The 25,465-nt window shown below is 36.0% G+C and overlaps 1 long non-coding RNA gene across 1 annotated transcript in view; it reads right to left on the bottom strand.

Moving 5' to 3' along the window:
• Nucleotides 1–1,390: 1,390 nt before the first annotated feature.
• The window catches only part of LOC309629850, a 56,658-nt gene continuing 32,583 nt past the window's right edge, over nucleotides 1,391–25,465 (bottom strand). The window contains exon 2 of the long non-coding RNA XR_014245270.1: nucleotides 1,391–1,868. This is a non-coding gene — a long non-coding RNA (uncharacterized lncRNA). The remainder of the gene's footprint in view (nucleotides 1,869–25,465) is intronic.

The following is a 25,465-nucleotide window of genomic DNA, read 5'->3' on the forward strand; positions in this document are numbered from 1 at the left end:
GAATTCTCAAATATACAGAGAAGTTGGAAGAAAAATAGTACAAAAATATCCAAATATCTAGACCTGGATTATAGTAGTTAACATTTTGTCAATTTTTACATTATTTCTTTCTCTTTCTCTCTCTCTTTTTCTTTGGCTTAACCATTTTATATTAAGTTGCAGGTATCAGCAGACTTTACCCCTAAATATTTCAGCATGAATCTCCCCCAAATAATGACAGTCTCCTCAACCATAATGCCATTATCTAACCTCAGAAAAATAGCACTAACATGGTAGTATTTAATGTTTAGTCTCTATACACAGTTACCTAAATTGTACCCAAATTGTAGCAAAAATGTCTTTTTAAGCTATTTTTTCAAACTAGGATTCGAATAAAGGTTTGCATTGCGTTTATTTGATGTCTTTAGAATCTTTTAAACTAGAACAGTCCCTTCACTTTTCCCCCCATTACTAGAGTTTTTGAGTCCAACAAATTGTTCCTTAGAATGCTCCCAATTCTGGATTTATCTGGTTGTTTCTTCTTTGGGTCATTAACAGTTCCTCTGTTTCCTGTACCTTTAATAAACTGGGAGTTAAAGTCTTGATTAGATTCAGATTAAACACTTTGGCAAAATATTTCATAAGTATGGTGTTCTTCATATTGCATAACATAAGGAGACATATAATCTAAGATGGCTCCTCTATCAAGGATGCTAAATTTGATCATTTATATGACTTTCCATAAGTAAACTACAGTTGACCCTTGGTATCTGCAGGGGCATTCGTTCCAGGACCTGCCGCAGATACCGAGTGGATGCCCAAGTCCCTAGTCGGCACTCTGCATTTGAAATTCTGCATCCATGTATTTAACCAGCTACCAAATGTGTATTACTGTATGTGTTTGTTGAAAAAATCCACACATAAGTAGACCTACCCAGTTCAAGGGTCAACTGTAATGATATCTCAGGATAATTTTAATTTGATTTCCTCTTATTATGAGTGGTATTAATCCTGTTTTCTTATGGGACCATTTACCTTTCTCTTTTATATTCCATGAACACTTTATTAATGTCTTTTGACTGGGGGTACTTACAATTATTTTATAATTTTGAAAAAAATTGAGATTTACAGAAGAGTTGTGAAGGTCGTGCAGAAAGTTCCCCTCTACTTTTCATTCAGCCTCTCATATGTTAGCATTTTATATTACAGTAGTACATTCACTGAAACTAGGAACAATATTAACATTGATACAATATTACTAACTGAACTATAGGCTTTGTTCAGATTTCACCAGTTTTCCCACTAATATTATTTTTTTCTGGTCCAAAATTCAATCCAGAACACTACATTGCATGTAGTTGTCCTGTCTCCTTAGTCTCTTCCAATCAATCTGTTAGCTGTTTCCCAGTCGTTTCTTTTTTTTTTTCATGACCCTGAAACTTTTGAAGAGTATTGTAGAGTGCCCCTAGGTTTGTCAGATGTTTTATCATGATTGGGCTGAGTTATAGATTTTTGGAAAAAATACCACAGAGCTGAAGGGTTTCTCATTGTATCATATACGAGGTATATGATATCAATATGAGTTATAACTGGTGATGTAACCTTGATCTCTTGGTTAAAACAGTTTCTTCCAGGTTTCTCCACTATAAAATTACTTCCCTCCCCTCTTCCATATTCTATACGTTAAAAGTAAGTAAGTTCTATCCACACTCAAAGGAAGGAGAATTATATTCCACCTCAGAGGGAAAGTATAAAAGAATTGGTGGTTATATGTTAAAACCATCATAGTAATTGAAAAATATTTTTCTGGAGATACTTTGTAGGTATGAAAATATCCTGTTTCTCCTTGGAGTTCTACCCACTAATTTCTTTTTTTTTTTTTTTAACATCTTTATTGGAGTATAATTGCTTTACAATGGTTTGTTAGTTTCTGTTTTATAACAAAGTGAATCAGCTGTACATATACATATATCCCCATATCTCCTCCCTCTTGCGTTTCCCTCCCACCCTCCCTATCCCACCCCTCTAGATGGTCACAAAGCACGGAGCTGATCTCCCTGTGCTATACGGCTACTTCCCACTAGCTATCTATTTTACATTTGGTAGTGTATATATGTCCATGCCACTCTCTCACTTCGTCCCAGCTTACCCTTCCCCCTCCCTGTGTCCTCAAGTCCATTTTCTATGTCTTGGTCTTTATTCCTGTCCTGCCCCTAGGTTCTTCAGAACCATTTTTTTTTTTAGATTCCATATATATGTGTTAGCATATAGTATTTGTTTTTCTCTTTCTGACTTACTTCACTCTGTATGACAGACTCTAGGTCCATCCACCTCACTACAAATAACTCAATTTTGTTTCTTTTTATGGCTGAGTAATATTCCATTGTATATATGTGCCACATCTTCTTTATCCAGTCATCTGTCAATGGACACTTAGGTTGCTTCCATGTCCTGGCTATTGTAAATAGTGCTGCAGTGAACATTGTGGTACATGACTCTTATTGAATTATGGTTTTCTCAGTGTATATGCCCAGTAGTGGGATTGCTGGGTCATATGGTAGTTGTATTTTTAGTTTTTTAAGGAACCTCCATACTGTTCTCCATAGTGACTGTATCAATTTACGTTCCCACCAACAGTGCAAGAGGGTTCCCTTTTCTCGACACTGCCTCCAGCATTTATTGTTTGTAGATTTTTTGATGATGGCCATTCTGACTGGTGTGAGGTGATACCTCGTTGTAGTTTTGATTTGCATTTCTCTAATGATTAGTGATGTTGAGCATCCTTTCATGTGTTTCTTGGCAATCTGTATATCTTGTTTGGAGAAATGTCTATTTAGGTCTTCTGCCCATTTTTGGATTGGGTTGTTTGTTTTTTTGATATTGCGCTGCATGAGCTGCTTGTATATTTTGGAGATTAATCCTTTGTCAGTTGCTTCATTTGCAAATATTTTCTCCCATTTTGAGGGGTGTCTTTTCATCTTGTTTATGGTTTCCTTTGCTGTGCAAAAGCTTTGAAGTTTCATTAGGTCCCATTTGTTTATTTTTGTTTTTATTTCCATTTCTCTAGGAGGTGGGTCAAAAAGGATCTTCCTGTGATTTATGTCATAGTGTGTTCTGCCTATGTTTTCCTCTAAGAGTTTTATAGTTTCTGGCCTTACATTTAGGTCTTTAATCCATTTTGAGTTTATTTTTGTGTATGGTGTTAGGGAATGTTCTAATTTCATTCTTTTACATGTAGCTGTCCAGTTTTCCCAACACCACTTATTGAAGAGGCTGTCTTTTCTCCATTGTATATTCTTGCCTCCTTTATCAAAGATAAGGTGACCATATACGCGTGGGTTTATCTTTGGGCTTTCTATCCTGTTCTATTGATCTATATTTCTGTTTTTGTGCCAGTACCATACTGTCTTGATTACTGTAGCTTTGTAGTATAGTCTGAAGTCCACTACCCACTAATTTTAACATTTTCCAGTGGATATTGTCTGCAACAATTATTATGTGGTGTTCTAGTGGTGATTTTCCATTTTCCCAATTTCTTCTACATTTATTATTTGGAATTCTTTTGTAAGGAAGATTTGTCTCTTAAACCCCATTTAGTTATCCATCCAATCTTTTCTTTATATTAGTATGGACACATAGATATTTATTTTATTCTTTGTCTTGTAATCCAACTTTTCTGTTTTTTATCATGTTGCTCAAATTGTGGCTATTGGGAGTTCCTTCAGACTGGGTCCTGTATCTGTTTTTTTTTTTATTTTTAAACTACCTTACCTTCTAGCACTACAGAATACTTCAGGCTTATCATATATTTTGCCTGCTATATTCTATGGGCACATAGAAGTTTTAAAAAAATTTTAGTTTGAAATATTTTTATGCATACAAAAGATTTGCAAAGATAGTAGAGAGTTTCTATATAAACTTCATCCAGTTTTTCCTAATATTGACATCTTATATAACAATAATACAGTTATTAAAGCAAACAATTCTTCCATCCTTCCTTATCTTTCATGAATGTGACAGTTTTGAAGAGTACTGGTTGGGTATTTTGGAGAGTTATCCTCAATTTGGGTTTGTCTGATGTTTTCTCTTCTTAGACTGAGGTTATGTGTTTGGGGAAGAATACCACAGGGGTGATGAGACACATTTTTTTAAACCTCTTCAAGTCTAAATTTCCTTATCTGTAAAATGAAATAAGTGCCTTCCTCATAGATCTGTTGTGATAATTAAATAAGGTAACAATGTAGAATGCTCAACATAAGACTTGATGTATAGTAAGCCTTTGACAAAAGTTGGGTATATAATCATCATCATTATTAGCATAGTTATGCCTGTAATTATTAATATCACTACTGTCCTCATTTTCACCATCATTATTTCAACAAATATGTATTGAATATCCAGTGGTTTGGTCTCCAGCACTCAAGTACTCAAGTTTCAACCCCTGCCCTCTTCAAATCCATCCTATATGCATCTACCACAGTGACCCATTTAAAAAAAAAAAAAAGAAAAAAAATTATATATACACTTGATTTACTTGATTCAGTTATTTCCTTTCTTAAAAAGTTTCTTCTGTATTAAGCAACTATTCATCACCTACAGAGTCAAGTTTAAACTTTTAAATGTGATATCAAATTCATTTATGACCTGAATGCTGCCTACTCCTCAGGCTTATCTCTAACTATTGCTTTGAAAAGCAACTTGCTGGTCCTCACATTGAAGATGCTCTTTCTCCTCTTTGTTTCTTAAGTCATATAGTTCTCTCTGCCTGGCTGTTTTTTCACACATTCCACATCTACTCCCAACAAACTTCCATTCATCGCTCAAGACTCAACTTCAATTTAATCTCTCCCCAAAGCTTTTCTCTCTCTTTTATAACTTGAGTTAAATGCCTGTTGCTTATGTTCCCATAATACCCATTCACTCATTCATAGATTAAATAGACATTTATTGAACACGTACTATGTTCCAGGTTGGGAGTTAACTAGAAGCCCTGATAGGAGCAACCCTATAAGAAATAAGATTGCAGGTGTCCAGCAAGAAAGCTATGGCAAGAATGATGATCAAGCATACACATTCTGGTTTGTCCTACATTTAGACTGGTGGCAAGTGTGGACAAAAAATTTGTTTTGAGTCAGCTGAAGTTTTTAAAGGCAAGCCCATTTTAGAAATTTCTGAACTCTGATACTCTCAGTATTTATTTCAGGAGAGTCAGAAACATAAGGGGTAAACTTGCTTTACAAAAATTTGTCCCGCCTAGGATTAAAGGAAGGGAAGTCCAAAATTTATGACACAGCATTAACTGCACCCTTCCCTATAAAGAGGGATGCCTTTCAGAATGCAAAGTTCTAATTCAGGGAGAATAGTATTAAAATTAGATTGTGAAATTATCTATTTTTTAATTCTTAAAATTCCTTTCTTTTTGCAAAGTACAACAAATTATTCATCTGCTGAAGATTCTATTTTGACCTTCTAAGCACAAATATTCTCATATATCTCAATACTATTTGACCATTTTCAAGGGACCAAGTTCCCTTGGATGGTGGTCAGTGTTGTTGAGAATAATAAGAGGAGTTTGAGGTTCTCTGTGTATACCTGTGGTCCTTCAAGTTCAGTTATGATTTAATAGATTATTAGAGGAATCATGTTCAACATGTGTAGAGTTGAGTAGTGATGAGAAATTGACAGTAAGTGCTTCCTTCTATTAAACTCATATGTGCCAGTGACTATGATAGGTGCCTTATGTACATAATCTAATTTAGCTTTTAAAACAGTCCTTCAGATTAACTATTAATATATCCCTGTCGAGAAGAGCCTTGAAGATATTGCCACTTGCCTAAAAGACAACTAGTTAATAGATTGTCTGGGATTTAAATCTATATATTCAGGATTTGAAATTCTGTGCTTTGTCCTTATGGGAATATGTGCTCGTGAAAGGGAGGGGATGAGTACAAAAGTGTGGGTTGGAATAAGATGACAAAGCAGAAATTCCCTCACTAGGTCTGACGTCATAAAGACTGGAAGCAGCTTTTTCAAAACAGAGATTCCCAGGATCTACTGAGATCTAGTGAATCCTCAATGGTTTTTAAAGGCTGTTGGGTGATTTAGATACATCCTCTCCATGAAAAAAGGTTAAGCAATTCCTGAAATGAAATATTAACAAAAGATTTGGATGATATTGTATAGAAAGACAAGGTCATTTATCCTTGGAAAAGGCAAAAATATAGCTGTAGGAGGAGAATTATTCAGAACTCACTGTGTTCATCCATTCTTCTCCTGAATTTATTGAGCATCTTTATGATTATTACCTTGAACACTTTTTGGGTAAATTGCTTATCTCCGTTTTGCTTAGTTCTTCTTTTGGAGTTTTCTCTTGTTTCTTTTTTGGAACATATTCTTCTGTCCCACATTTTGCCTAATTCTCTGTTTTTATTTCCGTGTATTAGGTAGGTTGGTTACATTTCCCGATCTTGAAGAAGTGGCCTTATGTAGGAGATGTCCTATGGGACCCAGCAGCACACTTCCCTCTGGTCACCAGAGGTATATGCTCTAGAGAGTGCCCGTTATGTTGGCTGTGAGGTCAGGGGTGACTACTGTGGGCCCAGTGATAGGCAGGGCTGGCCCCAGGCCCAGTTGGCTGCCAGGCCCTGCCTTGTGTGGAGGCTGCTGACCCACTAGTAAATAGGGCCAGGTCCTAGAGTGGCTGGCAGTAGTGCCTGGGGTGTCCTGGGGTTGGCCTACTGGGGGATGTGGCCAGGTCCTGGAATAGCTGACTATGGAACCCGGGGGGTCCCAGTACTGGTGTTGGCTTGCTGGTGGATGGGTAAGCCCCTGGCACTAATAGGCCAGAGGGAGGACTCCAAAATGGTGATCACCATCACCAATGTCCTTGTGGTAGAACAAGCTCCCCAGAATGGCTGCTGCCAGTATGTATGTGCCCAGAGGGAATCCCAATTGCTTCCTGTCTCTCCAGGAGGCTCTCCAAGATTAGCAAATGGGTCTAACCAAGGCTCTTTTCAAATTACTGCCTCTTTGCTGGGTCTTGGAGGTTGTGTGATTTTGTGAGCACTCTTTAAGAGTCTCTGTTTCCTACAGTCCTCTGGCTCTCCCATATGCCAGCCCTGCTGGCCTTCAAAGCCAGTTATTCTCTGAGCTCATCTTCCCGGTGCAGGACCCCCATGCTGGGGAAACTGATATGGGACTGTAAACTCTCTCTGCTTGGGGAGAATCTCTGCAATTGTGATCGTCTTCCTGTTTGTGGGTCACTTATTCAGGGGTATGGATCTGTGTCTCTGTTCCTCCTACCTGTCTTCTTGTGGTTCCCTTTTTTTTTTTAAATTTATTTTATTTATTTATTTTTGGCTGCGTTGGGTCTTCGTTGCTGCGCGCGGGCTTTAGCTGAGTTGCTGCGAGCGGGGGCTACTCTTCGTTGCGGTGCACGGGCTTCTGATTGCGGTGGCTTCTCTTGTTGTGGAGCACGGGCTCTAGGCTCGCAGGCTTCAGTAGTTGTGGCACACAGGCTTAGTTGCTCCGCGGCATGTGGGATCTTCCTGGACCAGGGCTCGAACCCGTGTCCCCTGCATTGGCAGGTGGATTTTCAACCACTTTGCCACCAGGGAAGCCCAGTTCCTTTTTTATATCCTTAGTTGTGGAAACTCTTTTCTGCTAGTCTTTGGGTTGTTCTCATAGACAGTTGCTCTGTAAATAGTTGTAATTTTGCTGTGCCCATGGGAGGAAGTGAGCTCAGGGTCTTCCTACTCTGCCATCTCGGCCACACCCCAACTGCCCATTTTTCAGTTGAAAATTTTACAGTATCCTTGCTAAGAGATGAAGCAATATGACACTGACAGAAATCTCATTGTTTCTTTAGAAACCCATTTGATCTTGATACAATCCTGATCAAGAAAATCAAATAAAGAAATTTCTTTTTCTGAAATGGAATCTGCCTTCCCTTGCTTCTGTCTGTTGTTCTCTGTTCAACTCTGAAAGACCCTACGAACTAGATCATCTTCCTTTGCCACATTTCAAACTTCAGAGGCCTGGTGATTAGTAAAATGTCTGCCTTCTCTAGACTAATTATTACTATTCCTTTTCTTGTTCTTCATATAGCATGATTTCAAGTCACCTTAGCGTCCAGGATGTGCTCTCTTGAAACAATTTTAGTTTCTTTATATGCCTCTCAAATATGTGGACCCACAGCATTTTGAAATTCAACAATGTTTACTAGACAGTTCTCTTCAAATGGTGTCAAAGTAATGGATTATAATGTAGTAGGAGGATTCCTCAGTAGTCCAGATAGGATAATTTTTAAACTATTTCTCCTTTAATGTCTATCTTCCTCTGTTTGACTGTTAGCTCTTTGAAGTAAGGGAATAGGTTTATCTAGGTCATCACTTTATCCTCCATGCCTAGCATAGTGCCTTTCTGATGCACAGTTAGTGTTCTGTAAGTATCCAATGATTGAACGGATGGATGGATGGATGTTAAGGTCTGTGGCATCATTTTTATTTTAATTCAATAATAAATTACTTACCCATAGTTTCAGTAGGGCTCCAAAATAAACTGGTTCATGATAGTAAATCTCATAACTATTTCCTCTAAGAGCTATAAAATCTTTCTAGCATGACTTTTTTAAAGGAGAAATATTACATATCAAGAGGATATATCATAGCGGATAAGGTGATTCTGTGATTCTGACCTGTGGAGTGTCCAAGTTATTGATGCCTATTTTTTCTTATGAATTATTTTACTGATCTCTCACTTTGGAAAGAGGTAGAGTGTTAGGTGATTACTTAGTTGATCTGAAACAGCCTTGATACCATGCTCTTAACATTTTATTCAATACACATATGGGTGCCCCTCCTTCTAAGGGTTCTTACTCCTTAGACCTGGAATGAGGAGAGGATATGCATTTTTTAAAAGTTTTACAGATGGTTCAGATGCATACTTCTGATTGAGAATCATCAAATTAGAAGTAGCTTAGAGAATGAAATTAAGTGGGATGGAATAATTGTCTACAAATGCAAAAATGACAAAATTTTTACTCACTGAATCCTCCGGAAAACCAGCTAATTAATTCCCACCTGGGGTCTTTTACTATTTCCAAAATTAACAGCTAACCAGTTGTGGTTGAGGGAAATGTCTTTTAGGTAACAATATCAGCAGAGAGGCATAGAATCATTGTGCTTCTTTTCCTCTATATTCTATAACCAGAAGCTGAGAATGGATTTTATTATCTCCTTTTCATTCCTTCTTTCAACACTCATCTTGTACTAGGGAGCCCAGACTGGGACTTGAATGGGACTAGACCTTAGATTGTAAATTATTCATAATTTAGAAAAGTTATTAAATTTAGTGACTCCTTATTGAACTCTTTATTCAGTAACTCTCCTCCTCCCTGCCCCCATCTCTCTCTCTCTCCCTCTCTCTCTCCCACACACGTACCCCTCTCCTTTCCTCTTCACCCTCTCCTCTTCTCTCTCTAATTATTGCCTTAGCATCAGTTTGCAAACAGGTTTCTTACCCATTCAGAAGTTGACACTCTTCTGTCCCAATCTTGGCCATTGTGTTTGAATGTAAGATAATTTTCTGCTTTGAAAAGTTTGCAAGATTTCTATTTATTACAAATTAAGTAAAGTTAGTCATCCATGTCTATAGCTTCTTCACTCTTCTCTTTCTGTTCACTCTACTTTACTCTCTGAATTTGGTAGCTCATGGCCAAATGGGAGATTTTTCAAGTTGTGTTTGTGATAATCTGACCTTGAAAATGAGGAAAGGTAAAGCAAATGGTCTCAAAGTATTGAGAATTTCCCCCCAAATAGTCTTAAATTTTTCTCCCCTTGGAAAAAGGAAGGCAGAGGTCATATAAAGTTTAGTTTAAGAACTGAGTATGTTTTGGCTTAAAAATACGATAGTTCAAACATAATTTTACCCTAGTATCTGAGACCTGGCTGCCAAGGTTTTGTTTGCTTGAATATTGCCAAATGTTGTCTTCCTAAGTAAGGTAAATCAGTTGAGGTCATAGTGATGTAACAACAAGGAAGAAAGGGACCACTAGGAACAGGTCTGCTTCTCACACTGAGGAACAGTCCATGAATGGAATGGACCCGTCACATTTTGTGTCTTTGGAGGAGGCTCTGCGACCCCACTATAAGCTTTCATTTCTCCTAAAAGAATAAGACATACCTGAAAATAAAGTCTCGGTGAAGTCAACCATTGTTACTATTTTCCATGACATCTCATGGAAAAACCAGAATGAACTTTTTGGCCAACCCAACAGTTGTCCAAAACATCTTTCATGTTTTCTCTCTCATCAGACCCCTCTATCTTAAGGAAGAAGGAATGCCTGGCTACCCAATTTGGGACCAGGCGATGAGAATAGGGAGGTAGGCATCTGGTTACTTTATCTTTTCCATGTTTGTCTGCAGCAGACAAATAAATATGCCCTTTCCCACCTCTCCTTTTCCTTAATTTAGTATTCATATAAAGGATTTTTTATAATCCAATACAGTATTTAATTCCTCAAGCTGTAAAACTAGCCTCCTGCTCTTATCTTTAAGAAAGATACCAATAGCAGTTTTTCCCATCTCAGGATGGATTTAAGTCACAACCGGTAACTCTCTCAGGCATATTTACAATTAAGTCTCTTTTAAAAAATAAACCTTAGTCTTTTACTGAACAAATTTCCGACATGGTGGACTGAGGTTGGCTAGTGTGACTGTAGGGTACCTTTTGGAACCTATGGTTACAATGGGGCTCCTACATTCATATCAAGACATGGAAGTGCTACCAAGCCCTGAGGATGGCACAAAGAGCAGACTCCACATTAAAATCCTCGTCTCTCTTGAGTTGTCCCATCTAACATTCCCGATACACATAAAAGGACCTTTTAGTAGCTTGTTAATGACTTTGATCTTCTACTACCATTTCAGTTTCCCCATTGACATTCATCCTGACAATCCTATCTCGTTACTTCTAAATGATTGACAGAGAACTTTCAGATCAGCGAACTCATAGCACATAGTGATTTCAGGTTTGGGCCTTGGAGTCAGAGGAACCCAGGCTTGAATCCCAACCCCTACACTGATTAGAATGACCTAGGACAAATTAGTTAACCTCTCTGATTCTCAGATTCCTTATCTATGAAAAGGAGATAATGATGTTCAACCTCTAAGGGAAGAGACAGAATATCCATTAAGTGCCTGCCATAGAGTAAGCAGCAAGTAAATGATGGCTAATATTTTGATGGTCACCTTACTAACCTGATAGTCTGCTTGTTCCCTCTCTTCTCATCAGTTAAGCCAAGGCATAAAAAGCCATAGTAATGATAACTATAACAGTTATTGATATTAATCATTATTTCACTTCACATTTACTAAAGTGGTAAATTTATTGGCATCATCTGGCACATAATAAGTATTCTTATTCCTATGATTCAGAGCTAAACTGAAAATTAAAGCTGGATCTACTAAATATAGTTCACACTCACCTCCACCTCCCCACTCCAGAGAAATCCCCTACTGTTTCTGAATTCCAAACTTTTCTTTCTCTTTTCTTGATTAAACTTCATTTTTTTTTTCCACAATGAGTGTCATAAAAAGTCCAACTCTGTGACGTAATAGTGGAAAAGGTAACTTCGGGGAGTGATTTAGACTGGAAACACATTTTGTTTATAGTGCTCACTTTATCCCAGTGCATTCTGGATGGAATGAGGGCTGCCTCAGGCCACTGGCTTCTCAGGTATTCATTAATCCTGAAGAAAGCTTCAGGTTGAGGTCATTACTGCTTAATTACAGTCTGTGATTACTGCCACATTCTTCAGTGACCTTATTCTGTGCACTGGACTGTTTGTTCACCAGAGAATCCATGCAGCTGGAAATTTTGGCTGACTAGAAAGTATAAATAGGGATTTTTTTTGGCTTGAACTGAAGATGGTTCTTGCTGAAATGTCAACACATTTTTCTCCCATCTGGATATGGTTAATCACAGTGCTTGCTTTTATATACTTTTTCCATATAAGCTGTGCTTTTGAGGTATGCCTGAACTTATCAAAATGCTGCTTTAAATAAGTGGAGCTCCGAACAGAAGTGATCCTCTATCATTATTTACTCTTTGTGGGCATAACAGGGGAGGTTTTCTTAGGAACACTTCAGCATATTAGAACCCTATTCTAGGGACTATCTAAGACTATGTAGCAACTGGAAGGAATTTTAATTCCGTGATTACTCTAAGAGTAATATTGTTCTAAAATCATATGGAAGGAGGCCTGACCTAGTTGCAGAGAGTACTCGGCTAGGAATTGAAAAATCTGGCTAGATTCTATGCTTAATTGCAGCTGATTCCTGGGCAAAATAGTTTTACTTACTTATTCACACATTATTAATGCCATAAATAATTATTGAGTGCTTTCTATGGGCCACACACTGGGAAAGGTATTGTGGTTGCTGTAAGCTGGGGAGTCTGAGATAGTATTTTCTCTTTTATCCTTATATCTGCAACACCTTCCCCTAATGAATGGCAATATGTAAATAAATGAGTGTAGCTGGGCTCCAGTAAGACTGAATGTATGGACAATGAAATTTGAATTTTGTATAATTTTTTGGCATGCTGTGAAATATCACTTTTCTTAAAAAGTGAAAACTATTCTTAGCTCATGGACTATACAAGCAGACAGTAGTCTGGATTTGGCCTATGGGGTGTAGTTTACCAACCCCTGATATATACCACAAACAAAATAGATAACAGTATGATCACTGTTGGTAGCAGTTTTTCTGGGTTCTATGGGAGCACATGGAACTTTTGGGTGTCTGGATCTTTCCCAAGGAAATAAGGACTTCTATGTTGGGACCAGAAGGATGAGATAAGATGAGTTGATTGAGGCCAAAGATAAGTATGTGCAAAGGCCCAGAGGCAACAGAGTAAATATAGTAAATGCACAATTGAAATACAGAATATAAGATGGAAAATAGAGATAAATGTGGAGTCTGCTTAGGTAAGCAGGGGTCATATTATGAGTAGTTTTATATGCTATATAAAGAGTTTTGGAGCAATAGGAAGCCTTTAGAAGGTTTTTAGTAAGAAGTACAAGATTAAATTTGTGGTTTAAAATATCTCTATGGATGCACAAGGAGGATGGAGTAGAAATGACTGTGTGTCAATATGACTTTATTTATAAAAATAAGTGGCAGGTCAGGTTTAGTCTGTGGGCCTTATTTTGCTGAACCCTGCTGCAGAGTTAGACAACCTGATTGAAATCTTGTTCCTTAACTAACTGGTTTTTTTGGAAATTATTATAATTATTTACTATCAAGTTCTGTTGAACTCTTCTTCTCCTTCCAGGAGAAGTCCATGAGAAGTCTATAAATATACATGAAGCGTAGAAAGAAAGCAGTAAGTCTGGGAAAAACTTCAGACAACACCTATTTTATTTTACTGCATTGAATACTGTTACCACTGTCCTTCTATAGGGTAATTTGCTCCATCCCTTGTTCTGATGTCCCCCTTCCCTCATATCTGGATCCTGATTTCCAGTTCCATGACAATGGCTATGTTTATTTGAGTAATAAGATGACTAGCTAACTAACTTAAAATCCAGCCTTAGTCTTCCAATTTCAGGACTTCAAATTCAAGTAGAGAATGGCAAAGACTATCTGCTAGATTATTTAATTAAAAAAATTTTTTTTCTTCTAATTTTGATGAAAGAAAGAACCTCAAGTGATGAAATCCCAGAGACTACCAAGAATACAAATGTATATGGGAAGTAAAGTGACAAAAATGATAGGCCTGGATAAAAGCACTGATAAAGATGAATATGAAAAAACTCTGTAGAAGTAAAGACCTTCCTTTCATCAAAAGATTCAGCACAAATATCCAAAGTTGAAAGGTTTGGCTATAGGAACAGAAAAAAAAAATTTGAAAAGTGTATAGTGGAAAGACCCGTGGGCTGGGGTCAATAAGATCGGGGTTGTAGACATATCTGTAATCAATTAGTAGCTGTTTGACTTTGAATGGGTGTTATTATGCCCTGTGAAAGGAGAAAAAAGGTGATATCACTATCTTCCTTTCACATTTGCTCCCTGCCTTTGCCACCAGAGGAGATGTGGACTTCAGTAAGGGTAATTTTCAGCAAGGGTGGATACTTACAGTATTATATTATGACAATGATAAAAAACCATGATTGCTATAAATTAACCACTCAAAAATTTTACACTAAATTAAGTGGATTAAAATACTCATATTGTATAGATGAAAATTCTTTCAACATTGATCTGTAGATTTTAATCCCAGTGAAAATCCTAACAGGTGGTTCTTCAACTTAGGATGCTGAAAGCTGCAAAAGAATTTTGCTCCCATCCTATTGATGAGAAAAAGCAGATGATCTACAAAATTATAACTTATCCCAAAGCTATCAGAGTGCTGAGGTCAAAAGACAACCAAGAAAACTGAATTCTGAAAAGTGACAGATCCCTTGGCAGGAGGAAAGCAGACACAAATCTTTTCAACTTTGGCAGAGCGTGGGAAGAATACTTGCTGTCATAAAAGTACGTAAGAAAAAAACCAGTCAGTACTGTAAATACTTCTTAAAGGCCAAGAGTAGGTGAAGATTTCAGTTTAAAAAAACTGAAAGCCCCAGAGAGAAGGAAAATTTGTCTTCACTCACGAACTCTTCTCCACTGATCCATCAATACAATAAGTGCTCAAAGAGAGACTGGGTGTAGGGCAGGAGACTGGAGAACCCCTCTCTACCTCCTAACTGAGATATGCAGGAGGTGATTTGATAACACGGGAGACAAAACACAGCAAAAAACACAGCTTACTTCACCAGATCCTTCTCTCATATGAAACAAAATACTTAGCCATTGGGGGAAGATACAAAACAGTTGCCATCAAGTATGCCGTTGGAGGGGCAGAAAAACCTCTTGGTCCTAAAATCCTGCACTAGTACAACGCAAGATCTGCTACCACTTGTGAAGGGCCAGAAAATGATCTCCCGCCTAAAATCTGACACAGATTTTTTAAAACGTTTGGCTTCTATGGGAGGGAGAAGAGGAAGAAACGCTGAAAATGCTTCACCCACAAGGCCCATGTGAACAAGCCTTGCCTGAGCTTGAGATTGGACAAGGAGAACTAAGCACCCTTTTCACCCCCACTATAAACCTAGCACCAAGTAACAAGCAGGAGCAACCCACCAGTGGACAGGGGTGTAGAGAGACTCTTTCTGTGATTCAGACATTCAGGGATTTCTGAAAGTGTAGGGTAGGATAAGAACACTAGAAGCCTTCTGCTTTGTGTGGACCCAGGAGCCCTGGTTCTACATTAAGAAGGTAGTGGCAACCCAACACTGAAGGTGAATTCCATGATGCCCTAAGGATAATGACAATAACAACAAAACCAAACCCAATTCAGTTATTGACTAGATTGAATCAAACCCTACCTCCACTAACAGCCTGAGAGAAGTGTCATGCCCATCTCTGGGAATAAAAGGTATTTGCCTCAAAGAGCAGACTGTACTATTCTTTGATATGTGATGTTCAATAGTCAATCAAAAGTTGCATAATACACATAAAGTAGAAAAAAGAAAAAGACTCATTGTAAGAAGAAAAAATAATCTACAGAACCAGACACAGAGATGATATACATGTTAGATCAATTAGACAGGAGTTTAAAATTACTCTGATTAATATGTTAAAAAATCTAGTGAAAAAAGTGGACAACATACAGGAACAGATGGGGACTTGCAGCAGAGAGAGAAAAATTATTTTAAGAGATAAATTAAAATATTAGAAATTAAGAAAAATAGGATATCAGAAAGGAAGATTTGTTCCAATGGGCTGATTAGCAGACTGGATGCCGTTGATGAAGAATGACTAAATGTGGAGGTAGGTCAACAGAAATTATCCAAAATCAAATGCAAAGTGAATAAAAGAGTTACAAATGCCAACATAATATTCAAGAGCTGTGGGTCAACAGCAAATGGTCTAAAAATATAAATAATTGAATTCCCAGAAGGACAAAAAAAACAGAAGTAGACAGAATAAATATTTGAATAGATAATGGCTTGGAATTTATGAAATTAATTAGCAATAATGAACAACAGATATATGAAGCTCAGAAAACCCCACGCAGAATATAATATAAACATATTTGTATATATCATAGGCAAACTGCTGAAAACCAAAACTAAGGAGAGATTCTTGAAGGCAGCTTAATAAAGGTAAAACAATAAAAAAGTGGAACAAAATCTGAATTATAGCAAACTTTTCATCAGAAACCATTCAAGAAAAAAGATAATGGAGTGTTTGAAGTAGAAACATAGCAACCTAAAATTCTGTACCTAGTGAAAATATATTTCAAAACTGAAGGCAAAGTAAATATTTTTTCCCAAATGAATACAGAAAGAATTTATTACCAGCAGAAGACAAATTCATAGGAAGTCACAATCTACCAAAGCTAATTCAAAAATTAAATAACATGCTTGCTTCAGCAGCACATATACTAAAATTGTAATGATACAGAGAAGATTAGCCCCTGTGCAAGGATGACATGCAAATTCATGAAGTATTCCATAATTTTGAAAAAAATTGTTTTCCTTTTTTTTCTTTCTTTCCTTTTTATTGTATCTCTATGAGAAGATAAATGTTAGCTGAATCCATTGTGGTAATCATTTCACAATTTATATAAATCAAGCCATCATTCTGTATACCTTAAACTTTTACAGTGATATATGTCAATTATTTCTCAATAAAATTGGAAAAATAATAATTAGATAACTTAAATAGTCCACTATCTATTAAAGATAACCTATGCACAAAGAACATTCCAAGTGAGATGTCTTCACTTACTAATTCTATCAAATGTTTGTACCATGCTACAAAAACTCCTCCAGGTATTTGAAGGAGAAATACTTCCTAGGTTATAAGGCCAGTGTTACTCAAAGGCATTACAAGAAAAGAAAACTATAAGTCAATATTCCTCGTAAACATAGATGCAAAAAACCTTAAAAATAAACATCATATTCTGCAAGCAGAAAATGTGATCCTCAAAGGATATCTTGGTGGCTGGAGCAATTTCCCAAATTCAATCAGCTGAAAACTCCCAGGATTCAAGAGGAGTTTAGACTTCAACTTCAAATTCTGTTTGCTAATTTTGTTTCTAATCTTATCTCCCCAAACAGACTGTAAATACTTTGTAAAAACAAAGTATTTTTGTAAAATGAAGGTGGGGATCATATATCTTCAACTTAAGTTTTTACCACTAACATAGCAATTAGGCATTTAAGTAATATTTGTTCAGTAGTTTGATAGTCACAAATATAGAAATCAATTGCATCTAACAGAAGAATTTAATACACACTGGGGTGTTGATACTGATCTCAGTCTAAGACAGTTATCTTAATCTAACTAATGGCAGCTCCTCTTTCTATATGCATATAGATTTTGATGCAAACTTTTAATTTAAATATATCTTCAAAAAGTGTAGAATAAAAGTGTGTATCAGAATAAATTTTATAAAGTGAACAAACCCATGTGGCCAGCACCCAGATTAAAAACAGAACACTGTCCAGATCCCAGAAGCTCTCTTTTGTCCCCTTATAGTTGTTAAGCCTCTAAGAGTAACCACTTTCCTGACTTCTGACACCATAGGCTAAGTTTGTCTGTTTTGGATACTTTTATCAGTAAAATCATAACATTTGCACTCTTTTGGGTCTAGTTTCTTTTACTGTCCATTAGATTTATCCATGTTGTTGTATACAGTTATAATTTGTTCATCCTTACTGCTAAATAGTATTTGTTGTGTACATATACAACTAGTTATTTATCCAGTCTACTATTAGATTGTTGGGTAGCTTCCAATTTGGGGATATTATGACAGTGCCATTGTAAACATTCCTGTATATGTCTCTTTGGGCATACACTTATACATTTCTATAGAGTTTCTACCAAGGAATGGAATACCTGGATCAAGAATGTGTATATGCTTAGCTTTAGTCTACCAAGGAATGGAATACCTGGATCAAGGATGTGTATATGCTTAGCTTTAGTAGATACTGTCAAACATTTTTCCAGTGTATAGTTCCACCAGCAATGTATGAGAGTACCAGTTGCTCTACAACTTCACCAACGTTTGGAATTTTTATCTATTTGTTTTATTTTTAGCTTTCCTGGTAGATGCGTAGTGGTAATGGCTTTGTGATTTAAATTCTCACTTTCCTGATGATTAATTAAGTTAATTAAGCACCTTTCCTTATGGTGATTATCCAAATGGATTTGTCCTTTTGTGAAGTGCTTATTCATCTCTTTTGCCCATTTGTTTCTGAGTGGATTATATCATGAGTTCTTTTTATTTTTTTTTTTCATTACAATGCTTTAGATCACTTGATTGCATTTATTTGCTTTATTGTCCATTTATTGGTTGGGTTGTTTGTCTTTTTGTTATTGAGCTGTATGTGGTTTGTATATTTTGGAAATTAATCCCTTGTCAGTGACATCATTTGCAAATATATTCTCCCATTCTATAGGTTGTCTTTATTGACTTCTTAGGAAGTCCTAGACGGGCTCCCTTCTATTTATTTTTCAGTATTTAAAAATTTATTCAAAAACTTAATTCATTTTAAAACAAAAACAGCAGTTTAGACAAATCCAAGAGTGATTTTTAAATGAATGAATCATAAAATAGACAATTTAAGGCTAATATCATCATGGTGAGAGAAAATGCACATGTATTTTTACATTACAAAGGAAATGTATTAACAGATAGAAAAATTTCTCCCCCCCCCGCCCCCCCGGCCAGCGATGGCTTAATGTAACAAAAGTTTATTTATTTATTTATTTATTTATTTATTTCATGGAAAGGCATTTTATTTTAAATATAACAGTGTGTACATGTCCAAACTCCCAATCTATCCCTCCTCTCCCACTCTGCCCCCCCTGCCCCCCGGTAACCATAAATTTGTTCTCTAAGTCTCTGAGTCTGTTTCTGTTTTGTAAATAAGTTCATTTGTATCATTTTTTTCAGATTCTGCATATAAGGATATCATGATATTTGTCTTTCTCTGTCTGACTTACTTCACTTAGTATGATAATGATACTTAATTCTTTGCATATTTTAGCTATAAACCTTTGTTGGATATATTGTTGCAAATATTTTCTCTCACTTTGTGGGTTGGCTTTTCACTTATTTAATGGTATATTTTTATGAGACTGCCAAAGCTTTACCTAATCTTTCAGAAACTGTCTGCTTAAGGTTTAGTTTTCTGCCTGCTACTGCTCCAGAAATTGGTAACTGCTGTGAGAGGAAAACCAGCAGTATGCCTGAGGCTCCCCCCACGTATCTCCACCAAAGGCTTAGTATTTTTTTCTTTCTCTGTCCTCCAGTAGCATCCTTTTTTCGGGTACGAAATGGATTCTCCTCCGTGTGCCCATTCACAGAATTGGCAAATGCCTCTAGGGTAAAAGTGACTGCAGAAGTCCATTTACTTCTGCTACGTTCTCCCCTCTCTGGAGTACGGTTCTTCCAATTCTCTTTTCTGTTGCTGCAGTCTGCTGACTTCAAACAGATGATTACCATCTTTTATCTTGGTTTTTCTTCTTGTTCTCAGTGGCAGCATTGGTGTGCTAAAATCCATTTCTTCCATTTTTAAGTAATAATCTACCACAGTCTATTTTGGATTGATATATACTGCTGTGTATCAGCTATCAATCAATCAAGAAATGCTAGCTAGAAAGTTTTATGTAAAATGGACTTGCAAGTATTGCTGCCCTTGGTGCTGGCACATTTTTGGGTAACTGGGCATCAGCAGACATTTTTGGGTATCTCAGAAGATCTCTAGATAATTAAAGTAGTCCTCAGTTTCATCTGATTTTGGGAATTGAACCCTGACTAGAAGTACTGGAAAACTAGAGTGGAGCTGATTGTCCTAATAGCGTGGGAGAAGTGAAATAGAAACAGATTTAAGGGTGCTTAAACACATTAGTAATGATTTTCTCATGCATGACTAGCTTTGTTGTCAATTCAAGTAATGTAACTAAATCATGGCTTTGGACTTTCTCAGAAAACCATGAAAAGAAACTGAAAAATTATTGGCAAATCACTCTTAAAAAATTGTGATTCATGCTGAAATGAATTCTTGACCTAGATTACCAGCCTGATTCTTGTTTTTTGTGCCAATGGTAGAACTTGAACATGTGATGTCATAGTTGTTGCTGGGTAGGGCAGACTTATCTTGGCAAATTCCATGGCTGATGCCTACAGGAACTATCCTAGTCCTTTACCTACATGGTCACACTTACTGGTATTTTAGTTTCTTAATTAGGCTTCAGCAGTGTTTGTTTACACAATTACTTTTTTTTTATCTAAACAACTGCTTCAACACAAAGCAGAAACATAAAACATAAAAATATTTTAATAATATTTAGAGCCTCTCGGGATATTTTGGACTTTAGTCTTAGAGCTGAGAGATTCCCTAAAGATGATCTGAAATAGTATTTATTTGTTTGCAATTTTTTAAAGAAAATTTATATCCAAGCAACATTCAGTAAGGTCTGATACAAATAATGTGACACAATAATAGTTAGATATCTAAATCAGGGATGTTTGCTCTGATCCTAATTTAAAAATGACATTTTTTGACTTTTTCTGATTATAAAGATAATACTTTTCTGTACAAAATTAAAGAAATTATTCTTTACTAGTTCACTCAGAAAAGCATCAGTTTGTATAAAACTCTATCTTTTTTTATAGGACATATATATGTTTGTGTACATTTATGTACACATGTTTAAAATGGACTGCATACAATCTTTTATAATCTGATTTTCATTTAGCTATTTACGGAGAACTTTTTTCTCATTACATTTTCTATAAAACGTAAATTTAACAATTGCCTAGTGTAGCAAAATATGTATATACTAACATACCACTGATGGCCATATAAGTTGTTTGAAACTTTTCTCCATGTTCTATGGACATTCTTATACATAAATCTTTTTGTATAATCTGATCATTTTACCAGAATAACTTCTTATAAAAAGAAATACAAGACAAAAAATTCACAACTTTAAGGCTTTTGAATAACATATCAAATTACCCTTCAGAAAGGTAGTAAGAATATGAAAGCATCGATTTCACTGAGCATTTGCTAGTACTGAGAATTGTGCATTTATCTTTCTCAACTTTACACATGGAAAAAAAAAAAGACACTTCATTGTTCATGTAGCATTACTTACCATTTTGTATTACTGGCAAGTTAGATATAGGTTAAAAATGTTTATTGGCCATTTGTATAAGCTTTTCTTTAGTGAATTGTCACATTATGTACTTTGCTTACAGTTATATTGGATGGTTTTTATTTTTCTTGCTATCGGTGAGACGTCTTTCAGTGTAAAGGTTGTTAGCCATTTGTCTGTCATATATGTTCCAAAATATTTCTTTTTGTAATTTGCCTATTAATTTTTCTCATGTAATGAATTTTTTACTCTACACACAGTCAAACTTATAGAAATAGAAATCATAGAAATCTATCACTTTTCTTTATAGTTTCTTCTTTTGATTCTGCTGTAGTTTCTTTGGTATGGTTGATTTTGATATAGATTCATCTTTTGCTTAAAAAGTCCTTATTAACTCCAAGATCAAATAGATGCTTACTTACATTTTCTTTTACTTCTTTTATGGTTTCATTTTTTTCTTTTATATTTAACTCTTTAATCCATTTAGAATATATATGGGATGTGATAATTATATAATTTAACTTTTTCCAGATATCCAAATAATTACATAGCTTTTATCATATACCAATTTTTTAAATGTATACTAGGTCTTTTTAATATTCTTTCTGTTTGTGGTCTGTTCTGCACTAGTATTGTACTGTTTTACTTACTGTTTCAGAATGTATTTCAACATTTAGATAGCTGGGTAGGCCAATTCTCTATCATTATTCTCTTTTCAAAATGTCTTGAATGTTTTTACCTGTTTGTTCTTCCGTATTAATCAAAAGATAATTTTTTGTGGTACAGAAATAATCCCATACAGCTTTTCAAAAGTATGAGTAAGATTTTGGTGAACTCTCCTGTATGGAAAGACCTTAAGGAAATGTTGATAGATTAAAAAAAAGAAAGACAAAACACCAGGTATGTTGTTAAAACATTAATAAAAATTACATTTGCTTGAATATGCAAAGGATTCCTCTGGTAGGACTCATAGGAAACAGTTCTTAGTTTCAGAGTTGGAAGACAAGGGTGGGTGGGACATTTACTTTTCACTAAATATTCTTTTGTATTTTTGAATTTTGTAACATGTGCTTATATTATTACCTGCAGAGTAAAACAAGAAATTAAAAAATTTCAGTGGTCAAATAACAGCCCTTAAGGTAAGTTTTAACTTATCCCAAGATTCACACATTGAGAAAATGAAAGTTTCGGGGATAAAACACCTGCCCCAAATCACATGGCTAGAAACGGTGCAGCCAGGACTCCCTCAGCTACACCAGAGCGCTCCTCCTCAAGGAGCGGGGAACAGAGACCCACACACAAACAGTCAAGGAAGCACGTTTTTAACATGTTTTATTAATTTTTAATAAAATTAATAGATTTTATTTATTTGTTTGTTTTATTTTTTATTGAGGTAACTGGTTTATAACATTATACAAGCTTCATGTGTACAACATTATGTTTCTACTTCTGTATTCGTTACAGCATGCTCACCAGCAAAAATTTAGTTTCCATCAGTTACCATACAGTTGACTCCCTTTATCTATTTCATCCTCCTCCCTGTCCTTTCCCCTTGGTAACCACTACTATGTTCTTTGTATCTATGTGTTTGTTTTTGTTTGGTTTGGTCTGTTCATTTATTTTGTTTTATTTTGTTTATTTGTTTGTTTTCTTTTTTTTTAATAAATTTATTTATTTATTTATTTTTGGCTGTGTTGGGTCTTCGTTTCTGTGCGAGGTCTTTCTCTAGTTGCGGCAAGCGGGGGCCACTCTTCATCGCGGTGCGTGGGCCTCTCGCTATCGCGGCCTCTCTTGTTGTGGAGCACAGGCTCCAGACGCGCAGGCTCAGCAGTTGTGGCTCACGGGCCCAGTTGATTCGTGGCATGTGGGATCTTCCCAGACCAGGGCTCGAACCCGTGTCCCCTGCATTGGCAGGCAGATTCTCAACCACCGCACCACCAGGGAAGCCCTGTTTGTTTGTTTTCTATATTCGTATCTGAGTGAAATCATATGGTATTTGTCTTTCTCCATCTGACTTATTTCACTTAGCATAATACCCTCAAGGTCCATCCATGTTTTACTGCTTCCTAGTTTTTGCTCAATCTTGAACACAAGATTTTAATATGAGTATCATTCAGTTTCTGAATGCAGCCTGTATCTTAAAAAATTGAGGATAGGAAGCTAGTTTGGGGAAAAGCAGGAAAATTGTAAGTATCCAATGCAAAGAAGGTAAATGGCTGAGAGAATAGAGGGACCCAATACAAACTATATGATATTTGGTATTAAAAAGTATGTACTGTCTTGAGCTATTGCTGTGAGCTGTGTGTAATTGTGGTACGTGGGAATATCACCTTCCTGCCCATATGGGAGACCACTTTTCAGTTTGGCACCAAGTAGGAACAGTATTCCTGCAGAGGGCTTTAATGCTTCCTATCTTAATAGCAGAGGAGAGAGTGGAGTCTCTTACAAAGAACACCAAGAAACCAAGTGTCCCACTCAGATTAGAGGGACAAGGCTAACAATTCACAGACAGCATATGGAAAAAAGCAGTGCTTTTTATAGCAGTAGACTTTATTACTCTGAAATATATCTTTTGGCTTTTGAAGTCAGATAAAACTGGGTTATACTTCAGCCTCAAAACTTACTGTTTGACCTTGGATAAGGGACTTGTTCTTTGATAGCTTTGTGACAAGGCAATTTTGCTGAGCTTTAGTTTTTTCATCTGTCAAATATTTATCATAATACTTTCAACATTCATACATTTATTTGACAAATTACATAGCAGGCACTGTTTCAGTCACTGGTGATAAAGTGGTGAATAGGAAAAAAATGTCCTTGCCTTTATGGAGTTTATGTTTCATTAGAGGAGAACTAAATGAAATAAAAACAATGCAGTGTTTGGTAGGACACTTAGAAGAGTAAACCCTGAATGAATGATATTATATATATTACATTTATTATAAAATCATATATGTATACTATAACATTATAGATTAATTTTATTAATTTAACAAGTACCTAAGCAAAGTTCAAATCTGAGTTTTAAATATTTTGACAACACCCTAGTGGAGCAATAGCCATATGGCACCCAAGGAGTTGGAATGAGACTGAAGAGAGCTCATACCCTTAATCCCACTGGTAAAGGAGCTTCGTTGGTCTTTAACAAAGAGGTATTCATCTCAGAACCAACCTAATATTCTTCGTTAGTTGTGTCCTATGTGTTATAATCTATGCCTGGTTATCACTGTATTGCAAGTTTCAGTTCTTTGCAATAAATTCTTCTCTCATTTTTACAAAGTATTAAGTTAAATATAGATACCTAGATCAGGAGAACACAATTCTGTACACTGAGTGGACAAATGAAAGCAGAATTCTCTCTTAATGAGGCTACTTATTTCCCCTATAGTTAGAAAATTCCAGTTTGATGAACTTAAGAAAATGTTCCTCTTAGAAAGAATTCTATGAACTTTCTCTGACCTTTATTATTTTTTTAACATTTATTGAGCAAGTCTTTCAAATTTCTCAGAAAAGATTAAGGAAAAGGTGAGTTAGTAGATGGAATTTATTCTGATTTTTCAAAAGCCTTTTGATTTGATCCCTCAGGAGTTTGTGAGGAGAAATTGATAGCCCAGTGGTGAAGTATGAAGCACAGAACTTTATCACTGAATATTAAAAATTACTTAAAACTATACTGGGAATGCACCGAGTTCTCTCCTTAAATGAGAAAATGGTGTTTTTAAAGACAAAGAAGAGAAGGGTAAATATCCCTAGATTAATTGTAGAATTACGACAGCACCATCAAATAGTCCAAGTATACTTAAGATAATAGTGGAGATAACCAAAATGCAAAGATGATATTTTGCAAGTTCAGAATACCAGGCCACAAATACAAATAATTCTTTTCTTTTTTATCAAAAAGCTTTTGGCCACTCATTTTCATTTAAGAGGTTAGACATATGGTATTACCCATTGCTTGGCAGGCATTTTCTTAATTGGGAAACATGTGTGCCTTTCTTTTAGATTCATCAGGATACCCTGGAGAAAACATTTTACCATCTATGGACATTCACATCTGTTCCTCCTTATCTGCATTAGAAGTTCTGTGTTAACAAACCCAGTTGTATTTATGTGACGCAGTCCCTATTTCTAGCTTGGTTAAGTGTTTGGGCCAAGGGTGGAAAAGGGAAAACTCTCTAGAATAGGAGATAATGGGGTTTTTTTGGTTTGTTTTTTAATAAATTTATTTATTTTATTTATTTATCTTTGGCTGTGTTGGGTCTTCATTG

Source organism: Balaenoptera borealis (assembly GCF_965194805.1).
Source record: "Balaenoptera borealis genome assembly, chromosome: 5".
Classification (NCBI taxonomy): domain Eukaryota; kingdom Metazoa; phylum Chordata; class Mammalia; order Artiodactyla; family Balaenopteridae; genus Balaenoptera; species Balaenoptera borealis.